General features: G+C 42.8%; 1 protein-coding gene and 1 long non-coding RNA gene across 3 annotated transcripts in view; one reads left to right on the forward strand and one right to left on the reverse strand.

The window, feature by feature from the left end:
- EPC1 (enhancer of polycomb 1) overlaps positions 1 to 6017 on the reverse strand; it is a 119779-nt gene extending 113762 nt beyond the window's left edge. The window contains exons 1-2 of one of the 2 annotated variants that reach the window (XM_089668688.1): positions 5862 to 6017; positions 5363 to 5574 (exon numbers count right to left, since the gene is read on the reverse strand). The gene's annotated coding sequence lies outside the window, so the exon portion shown is untranslated. Of the gene's footprint in view, positions 1 to 5362; positions 5638 to 5861 lie in introns of those variants that run through there. The other variant, XM_089668689.1, reaches the window with a different exon arrangement.
- Positions 6018 to 6520: 503 nt separating this feature from the next.
- The window catches only part of LOC149469732 (uncharacterized), a 61457-nt gene continuing 44466 nt past the window's right edge, over positions 6521 to 23511 (forward strand). The window contains exons 1-2 of the long non-coding RNA XR_016311520.1: positions 6521 to 6688; positions 7552 to 7867. This is a non-coding gene — a long non-coding RNA (uncharacterized LOC149469732). The remainder of the gene's footprint in view (positions 6689 to 7551; positions 7868 to 23511) is intronic.

The following is a 23511-nucleotide window of genomic DNA, read 5'->3' on the forward strand; positions in this document are numbered from 1 at the left end:
GAACAAGCGAACTGCCTTGGAACGAACAGGTGGACAGCAAGTCAGACAATGGCAGATTCCAACATACACAAATCAATGTAACTCTGTTTTAAATGCAGACACTTTCAATGTGGACGACGGCACTCTCCCTGCTGTTTCTCTATATGTTTCTTTCTATTCTGTGCATTTCGTCAGAATACACAGATCAGGGTTGCAGGCTATAGCTGATCGAGCAGACATTTTCCAGCAAGGTGGTTGTGCAGAAATCAATCGGTAGACCGACTTCTGTACAAGCGCAGTTACCATACAGTGATCAAAATTCAGGTAGTCCCTGCTGAACCAGTCAAATTATGATCCTTCTATGGATATCTTAAAGTGATTGTAAAGGGATTGTTTTCCCATAACAAACGTTATACTTACCTGCTCTGTGTAATGGTTTTGCAAAGAGCAGCCTCGATCCTCCTCTTCTCAGGTCCCCTGCTTCCGCTCCTGGCTCATCCCCCCTGCCTCTTGCTATGGTGGCACTCATGCATGCTTGCTCCCGAGCCAACTCTGTGTGTCCATAAATCACACACAGCATAGCTCAGCCCTGCCCTCCTACTTCCTCCTTACAGGCTGTGATTGACAGCAGTGAGAGCCAATTGCTCCCTCTGCTGCGTCTGAACCGATGAGGAAGGAGAGAGCCAGGAAAGCGGCTGCTTTCATGCACAGAGCTGGATTGAGATTGAGCTCAAGTAGGTAATAGGAGGGGCTGGTGGAAACACTGAAGGTTTTTTTACCTTCATACATAGATTGTATGAAGAATTCATGAAGTTAAAAATACTTTCAGCCTGTAGAACCACTTTAAGTAACTGAATCTGACTTGCTATCAGCTTCTTGCAGCCCTTGTACAGCAGTACAGCTCTAGGAGAGTGAGGGATGGGACTGGGAGCCAATCATTTGTGCTAAAATGCTCATGTACTAGCAAATGACATGCTGATATAAGGAGAGAGAAGAGTGAAAAAGAGGAGCTCAGTCTTCTGCTTCTCCAGTCATTGTCCAAAGACTGGGAAGGAGCAAGACATGTGCATGTTACCTAACTGCAGCAGAGAAAAACCAGACTTGCAGCAGAGCTGTGTAGGTTTCAAGACTGGATGTACACCAATACAAATCCTTTGGCAGGTAAGGTTACTAATATATGTACTGTATTTCATCTGGAATTCAGCTTTAGGTAAAATAAAATTATTTAGGTTGGCATACTTCATGCACTTTTCTATTACAATGGAACTTACATATGCCCCTTAGTGGGATTCTACAAAGTCCGGCCTGCCACTGTCTTGCTGTTATTTCCATATTTTTACCATGGCTCTATATAAAGCAAAAAGGAACAGACTGGCCTAGGTAGGCATTTGTGGGATTTAGGTGTTCTTTTTATCATTGTGAATCACAGGGCACATTTTCGTTTTACTTTAGGTCCACTTTAATGACAAGTTCCCTTTTTTAAAATGCATGGAAGTGTAAACAGGAAACTGTTGTGCGATTTTACTTTACTCAGCATTGAGTATTCTTGATGGTAACAGCTGCTGCATTAGTCTTGTGACAGGTTCACTTTACATGATACTGACTACATGTCCTATTTTAAAGTCCAACTCCAGTAAAATTAAAACCTCTCCCTTACAATATGGCTGTGCCTGTACTGTGAGGTTTACCTGCTTGCTTATGTCTAGGGGACAGTAAAAAACACTTTTACTTACCTGATCCGCTTCTTCCCTGGAAGACAACGCACCCCTATGCTCAAGCGATGAACTGTCCCTTGGCTTCCTTACTTCCAATGCAGGGCTATGATCACTGTATTAGTTTTGATGACATCAGAGGACCTTAGAACACTGGAGTGTATGAGGGAAAAGGCTGCAGGGACTGATGTAGCAGCACAGAGAAGCCTGCAGGAACTGACCTAGCAGTGTGGAGAAGCCTGCAGGAGTGAAGGTTCAGGTAAGTAAAAGTTGCTTTTCCAAATCCACCTTAACCACTTGCCTACCAGGCACTTATATCCCCCTCTTTACCAGGCCAATTTTCAGCTTTCAGCGCTGTCGCACTTTGATTGACAATTGCATGGTCATGCAAGATTGTACCCATATGAAATTTGTATCATTTTTTTCTCACAAATAGAGCTTTCTTTTGGTGGTATTTAATCGCCGCTGGGCACTTTACTTTTTGCGCTATAAACAAAAAAACTGCAAAAAATTAGAAAAAGAAACGTTTGTTTCTATTATAAAATTTTTCAAACAGGTAATTTTTCTCCTTCACTGATGTGCGTTGATGAGGCAGCACTGATGGGCACTAATAGGCAGCACTGATGGGCACTGATAGGCAGCACTGATGAGCTGGCACGATAGGAGGCACTGATAGGTGGCACTGATAGACAGCACAGGTGGGTGGAACTGCTGGGCACAGGTAGGTGGCACTTCTGGGCACAGGTGTGTGGCACTGCTGGGTGGCACAGGTGGGTGCACTGCTGGACACAGGAGGGTGCACTGATGGGCACACTGCTGGGCACAGGTGGGCGGAACTGGTGGCACTGCTGGGCACCGATCATCAGGGCACTGATGATCGGTGCCGATCCCTGCTCTGACAACTGCCAGTTCTCGACAGTACTTTCCTCACGCTCTGACAGCGTGAAGAAAGTGCAGCCGAGAACCGTCAATTGCATTTCCCAGTGATCAGCGTGTCATTGGACACGGCTGATCACGTGGTAAAAGGCCGCTCTGATTGGCCTTTTACCACATCACGTCATCAGCTGTGTCCGTAGGACACAGCGATCACGGAGATCGCCGGGTACGTGCCCCCGGGGCGTGCAGGAGAGCACGTTCCGGGGGCGTGCAGGAGAGCACGTTCCGGGAGGACGTCATATGACGCCCTCCCAGAACTGGCCGGCCGCAGTGTAGCTGTCATTCGGCTATCTGCGGTCGGCAAGTAGTTAACAAGCCATTAACTCTTGCAGTGCAGGCCCGTTGCAAGGGGGAAGTTTTAGTTTTCATGGAATTCAGCCTTATAGCAAACTTTACATCAAACATTCATTAGCAGGCATGATAAAACCGAAACAAGATTTATAAAGCAGTAAATGTGACTTTCTCCAGACATTTACTAGTAGTGAATCAATCACTGTCATTGAACACACATATGGAAGATTGACCTGCAGTAAATGTTTGGTGACTGTCAGAATCACTGCATATGCCCCTATAACGAGTCATTCTTGTAGTTACTTGTATAAACAAACAAACATCCGGACATTGTGAGCCAGAAGTTGAGTTTCTATAAAGGAAGTAGAATTTAGTCATCATGCCATTTAAATTACCGTGAATTAGACCCCCTCCCCCCCAAAAAAAAAATTCCACTAATTTCACATGCTCTAAACAGATCTGAGGATCACACAGGAATGTTCTGACAGAACAGCCATTTTGACTGTAGCAGAACACCCACCCTCAAAATGGAATAAAGTGCAACTTTTCAAATACTCTCACTTTCCTTTAATGCCATATAACTTGAGGCTTATACTGCTGAATCCTGCTATAGAACATGGGGCTTATTCTTCTGAATCCTGCATTTTGATGATTAGTTTGGTTGATTTTCAAACACATAATGTGGCAAACTGTAATGATGAAAAAGTAATATATATATATATATATATATATATATATATATATATATATATAGTAACAATACTGATAATGTATACGATATATAAAAAGGTAATATTGCTGATAATATAAATAAAATATACCCTATATAAAAGTAGTAAATACTGATAAAGTCAAGTACATAATATAAAAAAAAAAGGTAAGAAAGCTGATAAAGTATTTATTAAAGTAAATAATGTACTAATTATCACATAGCTGGAATCAAAAGTAAAATATAAAAAGTACACAGTATCTAAATAAAATATATACATAATGTTAAAGTAATAAAAAGATTATATAGAAGGTATCAATATGATTAAACACATTATATATATTTTATTACTTTAATTTTTTTTTTTAATTTATATTAAAACACTGGCTGTGCACAAATTTCAAAAGAGCAAATGTTCTGATAGCATCAATAGTCTTTACTTTATGTTTAAATTGTTAAATAACTCTTATGCAATATTCCTAAAGAACAATAATGACCCCCCCCCCAATCCAATTTACTCCTCCATGCAGAGCTCAGCAGCCTAGAAGATAGATCACATATTGTTCTGATTGCCATTGTCTGACTTTAATGGAGATCTTTTCAGATTCTTAGTTCTATTTTTTTTTTTTTTTTTTAACTGAGCTAAGCAATAAAATCCACCTTCCTAATTTGTATGACCCCCCACCAGCACCTGCATGGCTGTACACAGAGACAATTCCAGATCGTTGTCATAGAATGTACAGAGATCAGATCAAACCTTGCCCCACCTCTCTCCCCTTTCTCTTAGTGTAACTGACATATAAAATTGGTTAAGAGCACCACAGCGCCACCAACACAGATCAATGTATTAAAAGACAAACTCCCACCGTGTGCAAAAAAATAAAAAAAAAATAATAAATAAATATATTACACACACAAAAAGAAGCATCAAAATACTAAAATGCCTCTGCAATTGTTTTCTGCTGAAATACAAGCCACTGTAAAGCCCTTGTATGGCCAATAGATCATCCCACCAGTAGCCTACGACACCCAGCAATCGCTATAGAGGGAGCTGATCTTCTCCAATGTGAAGAACCACCATTTAGTACCAGCCATAACTTAGATCAGAATAAAACCCTCTTGTACAAGTCTCCTCCTTCTCTCCACTGTGCATTAAACAAACGATTCAGATCGTACCACGACCTATATTCCTGCCGATCTCATTAATCTGTTGCTTCCTATTTTTTATTTTACTGATCCTTTATTTAAAAAAGAAAAAAAATCCACACACAAACACTCACACCTTTTTATTTTTTTTTATATCTTTGCATTTTTTTTTTGTTTTACTATCACAAGCTACAAAATGCACATCAAATGTAACTATTTTAAAAACAGCACGATGCAGGGAGAGACCCTTAAATATATTAAAGGATGACAATCCATTGAGACACTATTTAGTAAATAAATACAATTAAATAAAAAAAGACACACATGGACAATATATAACGCACTGCAGCGGTGCTGAAAATACAGTCCCTGCCAAAAAAACTAAAACAAAAAACACAAAATGTATCAACATAAAAAAAACCAAACAAACAAAATGTATCAATGATCAACATTGTTTCTAAAGAAAGGAAAAGAAAAAAAAAGTAGCAATAGGAATGATCTGAAAAATTCCAAAAGAGAAAGCCACCCACTTTTTTCTAAGAAAAGGGAGGGGGACAACTTAAGATGGGGGGGTATATGGTGAACTTACCTCTTGGACATGGAAGTGAGGGGGGTGTCAAGCCCCAGGGTGGAATTCTTAAAACAATATAAGCCGGAGAGCTGTGCTGGGTTCTATCAAACAATATCCAAGCAGCAGATGGCTTTCCAAACATCTTGAGATGGCAGAGCAGATCAGGAGTCCCACTTAGTTCCATGGCTGTCTGATGAGAGCAAAGCTTTCTTCTACCCAAATCTTCCAAGCTTTGTAAAAGAAGAAGAGAGGAAAAAAAAAAGCCCCAAGAAGATTAGAAGCGGAGGCAGCCACAAGACTCTGGGGTTAACAACTTTGCAATGGCAAATAGGCGGATTGTGATTGGATGGGAGGGCAGTGTCCCTCAGACTGCACTATCCCCCAGCTCCCCCCTCTTCTGCAGCCTGGAAAAAAAGGCAGTGTGCCATTTTAAACTCCTACCATACAAACACAAACCTGATTTTTTTTTTGTTTCTTTTTGCAAACTATGCACCCCCCTCCTTGATGTGCACACTACCTTTGTCCACTGCAGGCTTGATCTGTTGACATTCAGCTCTTTAATCACACCTCCACAATTCAATCAAGGCTGGAATGATGTCATGGGGGAAGGGGGGGGTGCAAGTTATTACAATGCAATATTAGCTGATGAATTGGCCAGGAGATTGAAGGTGTCACTGGCTGCTGCTGCGGCTGAAGCACTCTGATCGCCTAGCTGCCACAAAACCCAGGGCTCGGCGATTGAAAATAAAGCTATTGTTGAAGGTAAAAAAAAAAAAAAACAAGATCAGTTTTCACTTACTGGCAAGATTATAGCATGCTGCCCACAGTTAAAATGGCCGCTGCTGGGAGTTTGAAGAGACCGCCTGCTGGCCCCTCCCTTCTCTGCTTGGTTTGGGGGGGGGGACCAACAATGTGATAATCTCCCCCTCCACGAGAAAAAGTGAAAAAAAAAAATCTTGCTGCTAAAAAGGGGTCTGTTGCCTTGATTGGTGCGCAGGTGACAGCACCCTTTGTCAGCAGGCAACTTTTCCAGGGGCAGAGCATTGTTCTGGGATCTGATCAGCTGCCAGTCATGGAGGATTTACATGAAGCTGCTCTCTGAAAACTTCCTGCTTTGCATATTCATGAGGTCTTTCACCTACCTTGGCAGAGGTTCAAATCAAGTGGGCTGGTGAAATGTGATGCCTGGGTGTCTTTTCATTGCAGAGCTGACTCAGGCTCTCTGTGCTGCTGCTATAGATGGGAGTGGGACTTGCTGTGCATGGAGCTGCTGCCTAACCTTTGTGGCCCCCCTCAGCACTTTGTATTTATTTTTTTTTTGCAGTGTAAAGTTAGCCTTTAAGGGTATTTTTTATATAATATTTATCATACCTATAGTTATGTATATTTTATAGTTTTAATACTTTTTACCACAATATCTATATTTTAAATACTTTTTTTTTGTAACAATCATATATTTTCTTTTAATCATGTTTATTATTTTCTATATATGTATTATTAATACTTTTTTTTTTTCTTTTAAGCCATGATATGTATTCTATCTATCTATATCTATCTATATGTGTGTGTGTGTATGTGTGTATATATATATATATATATATATATATATATATATATATATATATATATATATATAATTTTTTTTTCTTTTTATATGTGTGTGTGTGTGTAATACTTTTTCAATTTTTTTTCTATAAACATATTTATTTAAATTTTTTTTTTTTAAATACTTTTTTTTTTTTAAACCATGATATGTATATTTTCTATATACATTTCAGCTTTATAATTATTTCAGCTGGCATTTAATTTTAAAATATAATTAAATCCAAGAACAAACATGTAATATTGCAGTTTATGGCCCTTAGATGTGAGCCTTGGTTTAATTTTTTTATTATCATGATATGTATATTTTCAATATATGTATTATTAATACTTTTTATTTATTTATATATATATTTGTAATCCTTTAGAACTATGCCATGTATATTTTATTTCTCTCTCTCTCTCTGTGTATGTATATGTGTGTGTGTGTGTGTGTGTGTGTGTGTGTGTGTGTGTGTGTGTGTGTATATATATATATATATATATATATATATATATATATATATATTCAGATTTAAACTATAATTAAACCCAAGAACAATAATGTAATATATTGCAGCTTATGGACCTTAGATGTGAGCCTTTGTTTAATTTGTTTTTTTCAGGCTAAGATTATTTTCAGCAAATACAGAAAATGCCTGTTGATCTTGCCAGAGATGCAGTGTTCCTGTGAGCAGCACCAAATATCTTCCTTTCTAGTTATAGACTACCAATTGCCCTGCCACCCATGTAGTGGAGATGAAGAGATACGGGCATGTTTGAAGTACACAAGAGGAGAACAGCCTATGATGACAACTTTGGTTCCCTCAGAGGATACAGTGGAGGAATGACGTAGCCACTCAAGGACAGGGCGTGTGTTATTTGCAGGATCACCAGGTGAAGCTTTAAAAAAAGGAAATGCAGCTACCACACCAAAGACTAGTAAGTTTTGATATATTACAGTTTTGGATTTAGATACAATGGCATTAAACCCTCATCTTCTATTTCCACCAAGGCAACCTACAGCATCAACTATTGTCAGGGACTAGAGTCCCAATCTCTTACTTTTTGTTGTTATTCACTCCTAGGCTCCATGTACAGGAGCCTATCCTGACCGCCAGCCATGGGAAAACGCAAAACGTAGCTACCATGGTACTGCAATTTTGCCACGTTCTTGTCGCATTTTCCCACTGTCAGCGGTCAAAATGTTCCTATCCTGAACGCGTTTCTTCTGCGTTCAGTAGAGGGAGGTTTAACCTCACCTAAACGCAGCAGCTCCCAAACTCTGCTAAAATCCTATGTGTACATGGACACATGGGCTTTTAAAGAGTGGAGTTTAGGAGCTTTGGCAAAAAAAAAAATGCCAAAAGCTCCTGAACTCGAGTTTAGGAGCTGCTCGTGTACACGGGGCATTTGAAAAAGTTTTCTGAACACTGGAAACTGATTGCTAGAAAACGTAGGTTAAAAACGTCAGTTTAGCTGCATTTGTGTGCGTTTACGTTTAGAAGCGTTTTTAAAAGATAACCTCAGGAGACCCTCATAAATGCCCAGAATGCACTGAAAGATAGTAAATAATTTATCTATTTAAGACATTTTGTGAGAAATAGAGAGAGCAGAAACAGAGAGAGCACTACTTGCAGATGGGTGTTGCAACTGCAAAAGTGGCTCGTGAAACATGCTTGGCACTGTGGGAGGGGCTACATAGTGCTGTAGCGCCTTCAGATGCATTCTGGAGTCCACACAACACTCCTTGTGCTTTTTTTTGCTGCGTTCCAGTACAGTTCTGTGCAGAAATAATGCGGCACGTTCTACCATTTTTTTCCTGCACACAGAACATTGAACTGACTGCACTGGTGTACCAGGTCCATTTGAATACATGGAAAACACTGTGTATGCATTTTTTTGATGAATAAAAAAGGCACTGGACAGCATCTGGATATGGACCAGCCCAAAAATGCAACACGCGGTTACAAGCGTTTGCTGTTTGAAACGCCAGTAAACTCTACTCCTGAACGCAATTTTTGTGCTTTCAAAAAAATGCCTGTAACCTCAACTGCCTGTAAATGACATAGTGTACATGGACACATAGGAAAACATAAAGGAAAGTTCAGGGGCTGCTGAAAAAAAACTGCTCCTAGACTTCAGTTTAGCTGCTGCAGTGTACATGAGCCCTTATAGATCAATCCTGCTAGCTTTCTGAACTCCAGGAATTATGTATTTCATTCTTACACTGGTCCAGCTTGGCACAGTGTAAAGCTGGCCTTACACTGATAGATTTTTTTTTTTTCATTCAGCTTGTGGGCTGTACAATTCCCCCATCCATGCTATTCAGCACAGATGGATGAATCTGCAGCATTGGTATTGTATTCTGACAGCCGGCGCAGGTGGCTGTCAGAATACCTGAACAGCAGCTGCATCTGAATGAATGTATGTGCTATTCGGTCAACAATTTTCTGCCCAGCTCTTTTGATTTTTGTATCAAAGGATGTTGGGCAGGTGGGTGTTGACTTGGACACTTACAAAGTTGATTTATCTGGGTTCATCAGTGACTGGACAATATTCGATTGGTGTATGGCCATCATAAGTATGCCTATCAGATGGGACCTTATAAGCCACTGGGGAAGCTGAAAGTCATTGTAGTAGTCTGTACTAATCAAGTAATAGCTGCAATGTTCCAGGCCATGCTTGGGTATTATGCAAGAGGATTCCCCCCTGTATACTGACCACAGGGAGTCACTTGCTTAGCACAGACCTCCATTAAAATGCCTTGTATTTTTTTTTTCATTGAAAAAAATACAAGGCATTGGTGCTAAGCGAGGGACCCCCAGTTTGCACAGAACCTGAGAATGACTACCACTTTGATTTTCAGCTTCTCCAGTGGCCCATTAGGTACTTATGAGAAATGCATTCTTGCATTGTGCCACGTTAGCAGGGCCATGGATAAGGGGGTACACCAGTCCTTGTGTATGGGGCCCAGGCAGCTGGATGAATTGGATGTGGACAGGGAGGGTGATTGATATAGTGGGAGGGGGTAACTACTGGAACCGATCCCCTGTATGACTCCCTCTGCACCAGCTGAAAGCTGACTTCTTCTCCTCTTCCTCCCGCTGGCTTTCAGATGCTGCAGAGAAAACCATACAGGGGATCAGTTCCATTAATTACCCCCTGCCACACCCATCGCCCCCTCTCTGTGCACCATACGTTGCCCCCACCCCCACAATGCTGCCAGCTTCCCTACTTTCTTTTCAGCAGCTGCAAGCACACAATAAGATCTGTTAGCATGGAGAGTGGGGGAAGGGTCTGGTAAATACGCCACATTTACCAGACCTTTCCTTTTCCGAATGAACACAATGAGTGATCTGTACCAATCACTAATTGTGTACATTCATAACTGAAGCATAGTAAACTGTGTTTTTTTTTTTTTTAGAAAGGGGGGGGGGGGGGCTTGCCAGGTTGGCTGTATGGGGACCCGAGGTTTCTAACAGCAGCTCTGCATGTTAGTCTAATGTTTGTATGTGAGGAATTTATTTTCACCGTGAATCACTGACCCAGAAGTATGCAAATCAGGGATGGGTATACCATTCCTACTGCCCTAAGACAGCTGCCCTTTGCTGCTCCTTCCTATTCTAGTTGGTTAACTAGTGTTAACCACTTCCAGACCGGACACTTTTACCCCCTTCCTGACCAGGGCAATTTTCAGCTTTTAGCGCTATCACACTTTGAATGACAATTGCGCGGTCATGCAACACTGTACCCAAATGAATTTTTTACCATTTTTTTGAGATAGATAAAGCTTTATTTTGGTGGTATTTATTCACCACTGGGATTTGTATTTTTTTTGCTATGTAAATGAAATGTCCAAAAATTTTGAAAAAAAGTGTTTTTTTTATAAAATTTTGCAAATAAATAATATTTCATCATAAATCTTAGCCAAAATTTATTCCGTTATCTTTTTAGTAAAAAAAAAAAATCCAAATTAGTTTATAAGCAAAAATTATAATTTTTAAACATTTACTACTTGTGAGGGGTGATGAAGATTTTTTTTTTTTTTTTACACTGATTGCTTTTACACCCATATAGGATGTAAAAGCAATCATTTCTCTTTCTCTCTGTGTGCATTCATGCACTCATTGAGAAGAACTGAGTGAGCTGTGATTGGTCACAGCTTGTCACATGGTACAAGGCTTTTGTGAATAGCCTTGTACCATGTGACCTCTGTGATCATTCACAGATTTCACACATAGTAAGCAATGATGTCAGAAGTGACATCTTGCTTACTACTTTGCATGTGATCACTGATTGGCCAATCAGTGATCACATGATCGGGACCTCGTACAGAGGTCCCGTCCGACGATCGGTGTTTCACTGTGTCCGGAGGACACAGCGGGCACTGGATCGCGGTGCTGCGCGCTCCCAGGGAGCGCGCACAAGCAGGATGCGGGGAGGCCGTTTATAGACTGCCACCCGACCCTGCAGTGCCAACGTCCGGCCGTTTATATACAACGGCCGGTCGGGAAGTGGTTAAAGTTACATTAAGAAGCATGTCAGATGAGTAACTCTGTGACAGAATAGCTAAGAGATCAAGACCAGCCAGGTGTCACTACCTTGCTAATGAGTGGGATTTTACATTGTTCCAGGGCAGCAATAAGGTGATTCCATTAATTACTTGGGTAATTCTGCCACTGGGGACATGTTGCCAGTGGCAGAACTGCCCCTCTGACATGGTTGTAACAAAATCAGAAATCATGGCCTGTATGTTCTTTTAAGCCCTGGTTCACACCAAATCCAACTTTGAAATCATGCGACTTTACTTTGTCGCACTATTTCAAAGTCGCATGTCAGTGTGACTTCAGGTGCAACTTGGAAGACATCTGTGCGACTTCATGCACAGATGTCTATGCAAGTCGCAAAAATAAGTTCAGGAACGCTTGCATTACGGACAATAGGGTGTGACTTGGCATGCAATTTGAAACTTGTCAAATTGCATGACAAGCTGCACCGGTGTGAACCAGGGCTAAAGCAATGAATTTTGAAATGCTTTTTGCCAATATAAAGTTGTCAAAAACAAGCAGGGCAAATACTTCAATATGACCTGGTAACAGCATCACAAGGAGCCAATCAGTTGATTTATAGTGCAAATGTTCCAATAAGGAGCTTGCTGACAGCAGGAAAGAACAGAAAGAGGAGCTCATCAGTCTTCTGCTGCTTTCTTCTTTCACTGGATTGTCACAGGCTGGAGGCAAGACAAAACCTGTAATCCTTACACAACTGCAGAATGCAGCAGAAACCGAGGCTGTAGGCACAGTTGTAACTTTGGGTTTGGATACAGCAAAAACCAGGCTGGTTGGCTATGAGTGCAGTAGAAACTGTGCTGTGGGTGCAGTGGAGACCAGGATGGGGTTCAACAAAATCTTAAGCTGATGTGCTAAGGCAGTACGCAAAACAACATTCGGAGCTCGGGGAGTGTATAGATCCTGTGCTTGAGCAGTGACCGTGTCTGGCTCCAATTTATATTGAATAAGCACTTGCATGTCCTGAGATTTGGTGGCAATTGGGTTTTGCATAGAAGAATAGGGGTTTTTGAAATAGTGCTCACTGCATTTGTGCAAGAAAAATAATGGTCTCTCTGTAAGGGAATCAAAGGAGCAGGAAGGTATATTGGTTCAGGTATTGCTGGAATCAAATTTCATGTGATGACACAAATTACAGCAAGAAAAGAAAAGTGGCCTCTGGACCTGCCTTACATGGAGTCACTGAGCAGATTAAAGATATTGTAGATTCTTGGATCAGTAAATATGGTCAGATGATATGGAGATCCCTGATATGCCCATTCCTCTAGGACCAGCTTGATGGTCAACAGCTAAGATCCCTGATCCCCTAAATGTTTTCTTCTGGTGTAAAAGAAGAAGGCGCATCAGTGCTTTTTGTCTTGGGCTGTCTAGAGAAGTAAAGCCTTGACAACCATGGTGGAACTTCAAGGAAGTGTTTAGCTGTATCTGGCTGTTGTAAAGTGAACCACTTAGGAAAATGTTTTTCAGGGCATCAAAAGCTTCCAGAACTTCGGTAGGCCAATCCTTGGGATCAGTAGCTTTATGGGTCAGGGCACCACCATGGGTGCCACCGGACAGGAGTACCCCTTGATAAATAGATAATGGTTTGTGAAACCTCCGAGTTGTTGAGTTGCATTTAGACTGGTGGGATACAGCCAATTAGTGATTTCTGACACCTTGTTGGAGTCCATCTGGAGACCGTTCTTAGAGACCATGTATCTGAGAAAAGACACTTCTTGTTCCTTGTAAATTCTCTTCTCTTCCTTGAGTAGAGCCCATTTCCCAGAGGTCTTGTAAGACCATTCGTATATCCTTTGTGGAGGCTGCAAAAATATTGTCCTCATACAGCAATCGCACTCAAAATTTTTCTTCATCTCAAATATATCTTCCCAAGATATCTGGATATTTGTGATACCAATCCCAAGCATTGAATGCAGTCTTCCATTTGTCTGTCCTTTTTATTAGGTCCAGATTATAAACCCCATGTAGGTCATGTTTGGAGAAGATCTTGGCTTTAAACAGGCAACCTAATGGTTTGGTGATGAGGGGCAGCAGGTATCACCTTCAAGCCCTGGTAATCAATGCAAAGTCTTAGGGTTTTGATTTTCATCTCCATAAATTAAAATCTGGTTTTGGCTGACAAGATGGATTAACATTTTCAGAAATATACACTGCTCAGAAAATTAAAGGAACACTTTGAAAACGTATCAGATCTCAATGGGGAAAAATATGATGCTGGATACTGGATGGGCTGCGTAATGTTAGGAAGGTAAGGATGCCACATCGTTTGATGGAAATGTAAATGATCAACCCACAGAGGACTGAATTCAAAGACACCCCAAAAATCAAAGTGAAAAAATTATGAAGCAGGCTAGTCCATTTTGCGGAAATTTCATTGCAGCAACTCAAAATGGTACTCAGTAGTTTGTATGGCCCCCCTTGTTCCTTGTATGCATGCCTGACAATGTCAGGGTATGCTCCTAATGGGACAACAGATGGTATCCTGGGGTATTTCCTCCCAGATCTGGACCAGGGCATCATTTGAGCTCCTGGACAGTCTTGGGTGCAACCTAGTTGGGTCGGATGGACCGAAACATGATATCCCAGAGGTGTTCTACTGGATTTAGGTCAAGCGAGCATGGGGGCCATTCAGTGGTATCAATTCCTTCATCCTCCAGAAACTGCCTGCATACTCTCGCCACATGAGGCCAGGCATTGTCGTGCACCAGGAGGAACCCAGGACCCACTGCACTAGCGTAGGGTCTGACGATGGGTCCAAGGATTTCATCACGATACCTAATTACAGGCTAGACAATGGAACCCTGACTGCTTAGGTCTGTTCGTCCCTCCATGGATATGCCTCCCCAGACCATCACTGACCCACCACCAAAACTGTCATGCTGAATGATGTTACAGGCAGCATACCGTTCTCCACATGTGCTCAGGGTGAACCTGGTCTCATCTATGAAAAGCACAGGGCGCCAATGGTGGACCTGCCAATTCTGGTGTTCAATGGCAAATGCCAGTCGATCTCTATGGTGCCGGACAGCGAGCACAGGGCCCACTATGAAGTCTGTTTCTGATTGTTTGGTTAGAGATATTCACACCAGTGGCCTGCTGGAGGTCATTTTGTAGGGCTCTGGCATTGCTCATCCTGTTCCTGCTGCTTGCACAGAGGAGCAGATTCTGGTTCTGCTAATGGGTTAAGGACCTTCTACAGCCCTGTCCAGCTCTCCTAGAGTAAATACCTGTCTCCTTGAATCTCTTCTACGTTCTTGAGACTCTGCTGGGAGACACAGCAAACCTTCTGGCAATGGCATGTATTGATTGCCATCCTGTAGGAGTTGGACTGCCTGTGCAACCTCTGTAGGGTCCAGGTTTCGCCTCATGCTACCAGTAGTGAGACTGACCCTAGCCAAATGCAAAACTAGTGAAAAACAGTTATAAAATATGGGAAGGGAAAAAAAAGTCAGTGGCTTCTACCTGTAAAACCATTCCTGTTTTGGGGGTCGTCTCATTGTTGCCCATCTAGTGTACTTGTTGTTAATTTCATTAACACCAAAACAGCTGAAACTGATTAACAACCCCCTCTGCTACTTAACTTACCAGATCAATATCCCAAGAGTTTAATTGACCTGATGCTATACTCTGATTAAAAAGTGTTCCTTTATTTTTTTTGCGCAGTGTATTTGGACATGGCCCCAATGATGAGATTAATGGCAAAATCATAGGAGCAGTGAGGGGGAAAAGTGACTCACTCAGAGAAGTCAGTAGTTGCCTGCAGGATGGTTTGAGAAAGGACCTGCGGAACTACTTTAATAACAGGGCTGGGGGAAGAAAGCCAAAATGGCAGAGAGGTCTCAAAGCCATAACTTCGAGAATGGACCAGTTTTTTGTCAACGTGTGTTGCTGCAGGTGAGACTGGCTCAGGATTATGAGGGAGGTGACCTGAATCGGGACCAAGAAGGTGACAATTTTCCAATGTATCACTCCAATGCACATCTCGAGGGGCGTTATTTGCTGGTGTATGGGCCATATGGAAAGTCCTGTGACATCAGTGACTGACACTGGGAGAGGTATATAGATGTGTTTCAAAATTAGTTCCATATCTAGAGCTAGGGATGCCCCAATAAAATTAGTCCTGGCAGCAGAGTCAATAAAGGCAAGAATTGGAACTGACATAGAGATGCACAATAATGGTGGGAGAATTTGTAGAAGCTGAAAGACTATCTCTAGACTTCCCTCAAGGTGTGCTTGACCTAAGGGATTCCTGGATGCTTGGAAAATGTGTTGAGAAAATGTAAATCCGGAGCATTTCTCTCCCAGAGGCCAGAGATTCTCTGGATAAGTGGGAGATTTCATAGGCCACTTTGGCGCTCTGGAGTGAGGAAAATCTGGAACCCTTACGATCCCCAGTATACAGGTAAAACTCAAAAAATTTAGAATATTGTGCAAAAGTTCATTTATTTCAGTAATGCAACTTAAAAGGTGAAACTAATATATGAGATAGACTCATTACATGCAAAGCAAGATAGTTCAAGCCGTGATTTGTCATCATTGTGATTATGGTTTACAGCTCATGAAAACCCCAAATCCACAATCTCAGAAAATTAGAATATTACATGCAATCAATAAAACAAGGATTGTACATAGAACAATATCGGACCTCTGAAAAGCATAAGCATGCATATGTACTCAGTACTTGGTTTGGGCCCCTTTTGCAGCAATTACTGCCTCAATGTGGCGTGGCATGGAAGCTATCAGCCTGTGGCACTGCTGAGGTGTTATGGAAGACCAGGATGCTTCAATAGCGGCCTTCAGCTCTTCTGCATTGTTCGGTCTCATGTCTCTCATCTTTCTCTTGGCAATGCCCCATAGATTCTCTATGGGGTTCAGGTCAGGCGAGTTTGCTGGCCAATCAAGCATAGTAATCCCATGGTCATTGAACCAGGTCTATCTCATATTAGTTTCACCTTTTAAGTTGCACTACTGAAATAAATTAACTTTTGCACGATATTCAAATTTTTCAAGTTTCACCTGTAATGAGGAGGAGGTGATAGATACAGAGAGGAGGTGAAGAAACCCAGCTGAGATTGTAACAACACATGGGTGAGGGCATGGTGGAGGTAGTTAAGGCACCCAGGGAGACTTGCAGGCAATCTATGGGAAAACAGATATAGCCAGGTTCTGGCTATAATAATATGAATGCAGTGGACATTACCTTCATAGCTGCAGACTGTTCAGTTTCTCTCTCTCTAGTGTTGCACTCAGGCTGTTTGAATCATATTTCTGAGCCAAGAAGCAAAGGACTGTGGAACTTTTTAGTCTTGTGTACCGGGATTCCTGAGTCTTTCTTCAACCACATCTCCCAGTAATCTTATAATCAGAAGGCCGAATTATTGGGGAGGCTATTTAAAGAGCTGTTTTAGTCAGAACCGCTCTCTCTAAACCCCCCCGACCTTTCAGTGAGAATCAGGGCTACCGTCCAGCTGCTGGGACTGCAGCCTACCAAGACCCTGTGAGCTATAGCTGTCCCTGCATCGCTATGCAACATTAGAAGATTCCCTGTCCCTTCAGCTGGTGATTGGTGGACCGCACTGTGGGTACCAGCCTGGACTGCTGTGGTCACATTTGACCGACCTACCGCATCCATCGAATTCCTTCTTCAGTAACATTCAGCACATTGACACTGCATACAGACATCATAACCTGGATTACATAGGAACCAGGGGCGGACTGACAACTCATGGGGCCCCCGGGCAATAGGAGATCATGGGGCCCCTGTGTCCTTGCCCAAACTCAAAAAAGCCTATGAAAAAGGTACCAGGGGCATCTCATGGGGCCCCCTACTGACCTCGGGCCCTCGGGCAGTGCCCGAGTTTCCAAATGGTCAGTCCATCCCTGATAGTAACTTGACACTTTTGCTATACCCACTACTTGTTTACTGACTGTTCAACCCCACCCCCCCACCCCCCTTCCCTTGAGGATTTTGCTTTCACGTTGCTGAGCACCAACGTGCCGGTGAAGACTGGGTTCAGGTCTAACACTTGGACTACCCTTACCCCATTATCTCCAGGGTGTGAACTGCCCCCATCCAATTATTTACTATCTACCATTCTCTGCATATTCAAGTGTTATTGTTCATTATTGTTTGCTTTTGTTATTTTGAAAGTACCGAATTGCCTGGTGTTCTGTCTAACCAGCCTTGGATGCTGTCCCAGGGTTTGGCTGACGGGCACCTTTTAAATTCATTGTTTGCCTTCGTCAATACAGAAGTCTGTAGTGTTCCGTTTACATTGTGTAAAGAGAAAACAGGTAGCGCACACACCTTGCTGGTGAGGCTCCCACTTTTCATCCATTACACATCTGCATCAGAGGCTGGTCATTAGCTCTGAGGAAAGGGATTCGTCCCCGAAACGCGTCAGCCATTTGACCGCACTGACAGTGAGGACACCTTGCCTGCCGTTGTGGCCATTGTCCTTTTTCTATGCTTTTTAGATACATGCTTAGTTTGTGAGTATGTTTGTTTTTATTATTTTTTACTCTTTACAATAAACCTTGGATAATGCACTAGGTGTGTGCGCCACCTGTTTTCTCTTTATCCAGTGGCTGATTTCCCCGTCTGAGCAGGGCTGCACCCCTGAAGCATTTCCTTTGGTTTTCGCTGTCATGATACCCTTGGCTTCCCTTTTGGCTGTGCATATCCTGAGGCGCTGGAGAGTACATACGATATTCAGTTTACATTGTGTCTGTGGTTCATTTAAAGTGGTATACACCAAGTTGGCAAGAAGGGCTGGCGAGTTCACAGGGTTAGGGCAGTACAAGACAAGCAATATCTAGTGACCCTTATGGTGGTAGCGCTACACACAGATCTTGCAAATAGCGTACAAGATGGTCTTGCATAGCCTGCTGCTCTTCGCATTTGCTGGACAAGTCTTACAGAGAATCAGGGTAGGCAGAAGTACCTGGGAAGGGTCCTTATCTGGCTCAAACATTCTGTTACAAACTGTGATGTGGTCCTTGCTCCTCTGTGTAATGGCTTTCTCTGCAAGTGGAGTCTAAGGGGTATCTGTTGTCCTGCCAGTGACCCTCTCATTAGAGTTTGAGCTTCACTACTGGTTACCCTCAGGTCACTCAACAGATATTTGCAAATGCTGGGCAGGGTTGCTACTGTGTATTGGGGAACTAGAGTATGAGAGAGGCAGCTGGAGGCTGCAAGTGCAGAGATGGAGACTCAGACGGTGAGTGCAGAGATGGTGCAGCTGAGACTGTGGGTGCTGTGAAGTTGTGGATGCAGCTGAGGGGCAATGGAAGCTGTGGGTGCTATAGGACAGCTGAAAAGCAACAGAGGCTGCAGATGCAGTGGAGGTACAGTGAAGACTGTGGATGAAGCTAAGGAACAGTGCAGACTTTGTCTGTGGGTGCAATGGAACCTGGGACTGGGGTGAAACAGAGACCAAGGCTACAAGTGCAGCAGAGAACCAGTCAGGGATGCAGTGAAGAATTCAGCATAGGTGCAGCAGTGGCTGGGCTGCAGTTACAGCGGATAATAGGCTGGGGTGCTGTGGAGTCTTCGGCATGGGTACAGCAGTTTAAATGGAAGCAGTCATGTGACTGTGTAAGGGTAAGTATCTGTGACTGATACACAAATCTTATGGCAGGTAAAAGAGCTCCGAGATATATTTTATCTGTGTAATTTAGTTTTTTGCCTGAGGTTCAGCTTTGAATAACCTTGACAAGTGCATATGTATACTGTATTCCAGTGGAAACTGATGGAAAAAAGTGGAAAATGTAAACCAGTCCCTTTTTAATCCATTCATACCTTTCACAAGTTACATTTGTTCTCTCTTTAAGGTGGGAGTAAACTCTCATTGGACACTTGGACCTACAGGTAAGCTTATAATAAAGTCTGCCTGTAGGTACAAGGAAAATCTCCTAAACATGCCCAGTTTAGGAGATATTCAGTGTCCCTGCATCCAGTGACGTAGCGTAAGAAATGGCATACCTGTGCAATTTCTTCAGAGCTCTGTGCCGAGGCCAAGGCTGCTGTGCGTTCGCAAAGGAGTGACATCATTGTGGCTCGGCCAATCAAGTGACCAGAGCCAGCGAACCTGGAAAAAAGCCGCTGGAAGGCTTCGTTCTAAAGGGAAGTCTTTCAAAATGTGCTAGTATCCAATGCATACTAGCACACTATGACATTACCTTGCAGGGAGCATTTTTTTTTTTTTTTGTAGGGCAAGTTTACTACAGCTTTAATGATTTGACTGTCTGGTGATTGATATTCATATCAACAGAGAGCAAACTGCTTCCAGAACCTCATTATGTTTTTAACACATTAAAGTGACCAGGAATGTAAAATAAATTGTGCTTTTGAGGGCACATCATGGCTAGCGTACCTCTTATATACTACACTGCATCTGAACACCACAAACCAAAAGTGTTATTTAATCATTTAAATATTCAGAGCAAATTTACCCATCCGTTCATGTCTCCATGCTTTATTTTGCTGAGAAATCACTTTGAAAAACACCTCTAGCATTTTTGGCCATGGCCATCTTAAGTAAGGGCAGATGATTCATGTAGCATTTGCTTCTTGGTATCCATCTGCTCTTATCTCAGGAATGCATTTAGGAGGGTGTGCTTAGCTGAGGAAACCCCTCCTCCACTCCTGAAGACTCCTGGGATTTGGCATCATTTGGCTAGGCATGGAAAGTCGGAAATAAGTGAAGAAATGTAAAAAGAGTGAATATAACATACCTTCCTATCTATACTAATGCTAGAAGCGTAAGGATTAAAAATAATCAATGTGGATTGAGAGAGGAAAGTTCTGATTTAGGACCAGTTCACACCACATGTACTCCAGTGTGTTGTTTTTTTTTTCTGCATCAAAAATGCATTGATAGGTTACATGGTTTCCAATGGCATAGTCACACCAGTGCGGTCAGTTCCAGTGCGTTCCAGAAAAAAAGTACAACATGCTGCATTTTTTTTCTGCACTGAAGTAAAACGCACCAGACGCAGTAAAACACTCCGGAATGCACATGTCTTAAGTTGAAGGAAAAGGAGAGAGAATTAATTGGAATGCATCAAAATGCTTAAAAAATGCACATACAGAAACGCATCCGGACTGCGTTTCTATGGTGTGAACTGGCCCTTTAAAGTAGAACTTCACTCTCTCAATCAACATTGACTACTTTTAGTTCTGCTGCTGCTAGCATTAGTAAATAGATAAGAAATTATATCATATGTTATACTTGTTTTAAACAATTTTTTTTTTACGTTTCAACAGTTACTTTCTAGTTTCTTGGCTAGGCAAATAATGTCCTACTGTCTTATGCCTTTTGAAGGGGAGGAGGGGTTTTCTCAGCTAACCACGCCCTCCTGCTCGTATACCTTAACTAAGGGCCGATGGATTCCAGCACTTATGTGCTACATGATTCATCTGCCCTTACTCAAGATGACCACGGCCAGAAATGCTACGGGGTGTTTTTTCAAAGTAATTTCTCAGCAAAATAAAGCATAGAGACATGGATGGATGAGTTTGCTTTGAATATTAAAAATGAATTAAATGGCATCTTTGCTTTGTGGTGCTCATATGCATTGTAGTTCCGCTTTAATAATCACAACTAAGAGCTATTACCTTCTATCCATGTGCTTGTTATGCCTACCAAAGGGGATGATATAGGATATTGGTGGCCTGCACACAGTTCACGGCCACTCTTTGGGGCTTTTTCTAGGATTTGCAGCCCAAAATAACAATAGAGCATACAATGCTTTTCAATCCAATCGACTTCCTGATGGTGTTTTCAGAAATCGTGGAAATAACATTAGCAGAGTGTCTTTTTTATAAGAGAGCATGATGAACTCTAGCCCCAGTCCAAAAACCTGTAAGGCCCAAATATGTTCCTGTATGCAGGCTCCCACTTAGTGTAGTCCTCCGCAGATGGTTCACTGTTGTGGACAGGGACTGTATTCGCTTCTATAATGAATTTGCAGGCAGAACAGTAAATTACTTTTAGTAAATTGTACTATTGTTCTATTAAAGGATAGCTCTACATAGATCTCTCGCCAGTAATGATAAGAGATGAAAGATCAGCCCATCATTTCCAAGCTGGCTGGATCTGCTGTAACCATTTACTTTGCAAGGATGAGCATCAGAGCATGTCTGTTCCAATTTTTGTTTAGAAAATTAGAACAAATCTTTAAGGACTACAAATACTTCTACAAATTAGGAAAATCTCAATTAAAAGTGTCCTTCTGAAGCCTGCATGTGTTCAGTGCCAAGACCACTCAAAGGGAAATGTTCAATGTGTGTCCCCTCCCTAAACCTTACAGCTCCCAGCACATATATTTCACTACAGGCTTGCTGCCCTGCCACCTAGTCACCTGGCTGTTTCTGCTGGTGGTCGTATTGCAACCTGCTACATTTTGCTAATATCTGGGGGAGCAAATTTGGGGTCCTTGGTGAATACTGCCTGTCCCTCTAGACTCCGCTTCTTGGTGAATCCAGTCATATTGAGGGTTCACGCCATTTCTCTTGGTTTGTGACAAGCATGCAAATAAAGGAGGCAAGCGTGTCCTTTATGTTGTCTTCAAACCCAACTGGCAGCTATTTGTTTAAAAGCCTAAGCTTCTAGGCTCAATGCACTTAGGCTGGCCATAGACAGCTCACAAAAGCAAGAGCTATATTTCTGATTTTGATTTCTTGTGATTAGTGGCTTCTGTACTGTAAGGCAGGATAGGAAATGATTCTCTACTGTAAGGGGGCTCAGTCGGAGATTGCTATTGACTATAAGCTGTGATTTTGATTGTGATTAGTGGTTTCTGTACTGTAAGAGCTCAGGGTAGGCATTCATTTTGTACTGAAGATTGCTACTGACTATAAGCTGTGATGGTAGCAATCATGCACACAGAGATGGACGTGGTCATCCATTTTGCTCCAAACCCCTCCATTTTGTATCTCTCTCTCCCATGTCAGATTCCTCCGATATCCCCCCTCTCTCTTTTGAGTGACGTGGTCTGGATGATGACAGAGATCACAGGCAGCAAACTCATTGGGAGGGCGTCATGGCTATAAACCTTACTAGCTGGTGCCCCCATGTCTGTGAGACTCTTGCTGGAGAAGGGATCGTAAAACCTTAAACCAGCCCTCACAGAGCTTCAAAGTTATTCCAGGTAGTCGTAATAACAGACTTACCGTATTTGCCGGCGTATAAGACGACTTTTTACCCCTTAAAAATCTTCTCAAAAGTCGGGGGTCGTCTTATACGCCGGTATAACATGACATGACACTTTTTAGGGGGGCGGCGCGGTGCCGCCGCCGCCCCCCCCTTCCCCTAACGGAAGGGACACTAAGTACAGGGGTGGGCAGGGGCTATTTCTTACCTGGTTCCGGTCCCACGACGATCCGGTCCAGGAAGCGCGGCTGCGCCTTCAGTTCGGCCACTGGATGTTCGCGCGGCTGCTCGGCTCCGCCTCCTCACCAGCGATTGGCCGCCAGAACTGTAGCTCAGGAAAGGCACACAGGCGGCCAATCACCGGCGAGAGGGTGGAGCCGCGCGAAAATCGAGTGCAGGACCAGCAGGTAAGTGGTCAGTGTAGAGGTGCTGCTGCAACCACATATGCTGGCTGCAGCAGCACCATACGAGAACAGAGTCAGCAAGTGTCAGTGGGAGGAATAGTGCCCCATCATTGGTGTCACTGATACCAATGATGGGGCACTATTCCTCCCACTGATACCAATGATGGGGCACTATTCCTCCCGCTGATACCTATGATGGGGCACTATTCCTCCCGCTGATACCTATGATGGGGCACTATTCCTCCCACTGACACCAACGATGGGGCACTATTCCTCCCCCCCCCCCACTGACACCAACGATGGGGCACTATTCCTCCCCCCCCCCACTGACACCAACGATGGGGCACTATTCCTCCCCCCCCCCCACTGACACCAACGATGGGGCACTATTCCCCCCCCCCCCACTGACACCAACGATGGGGCACTATTCCTCCCCCCCACTGACACCAACGATG

Source organism: Staurois parvus, unplaced genomic scaffold, assembly GCF_062004578.1.
Source record: "Staurois parvus isolate SC_StPar_1 unplaced genomic scaffold, SC_StPar_1.0 ptg000061l, whole genome shotgun sequence".
Lineage (NCBI taxonomy): Eukaryota > Metazoa > Chordata > Amphibia > Anura > Ranidae > Staurois > Staurois parvus.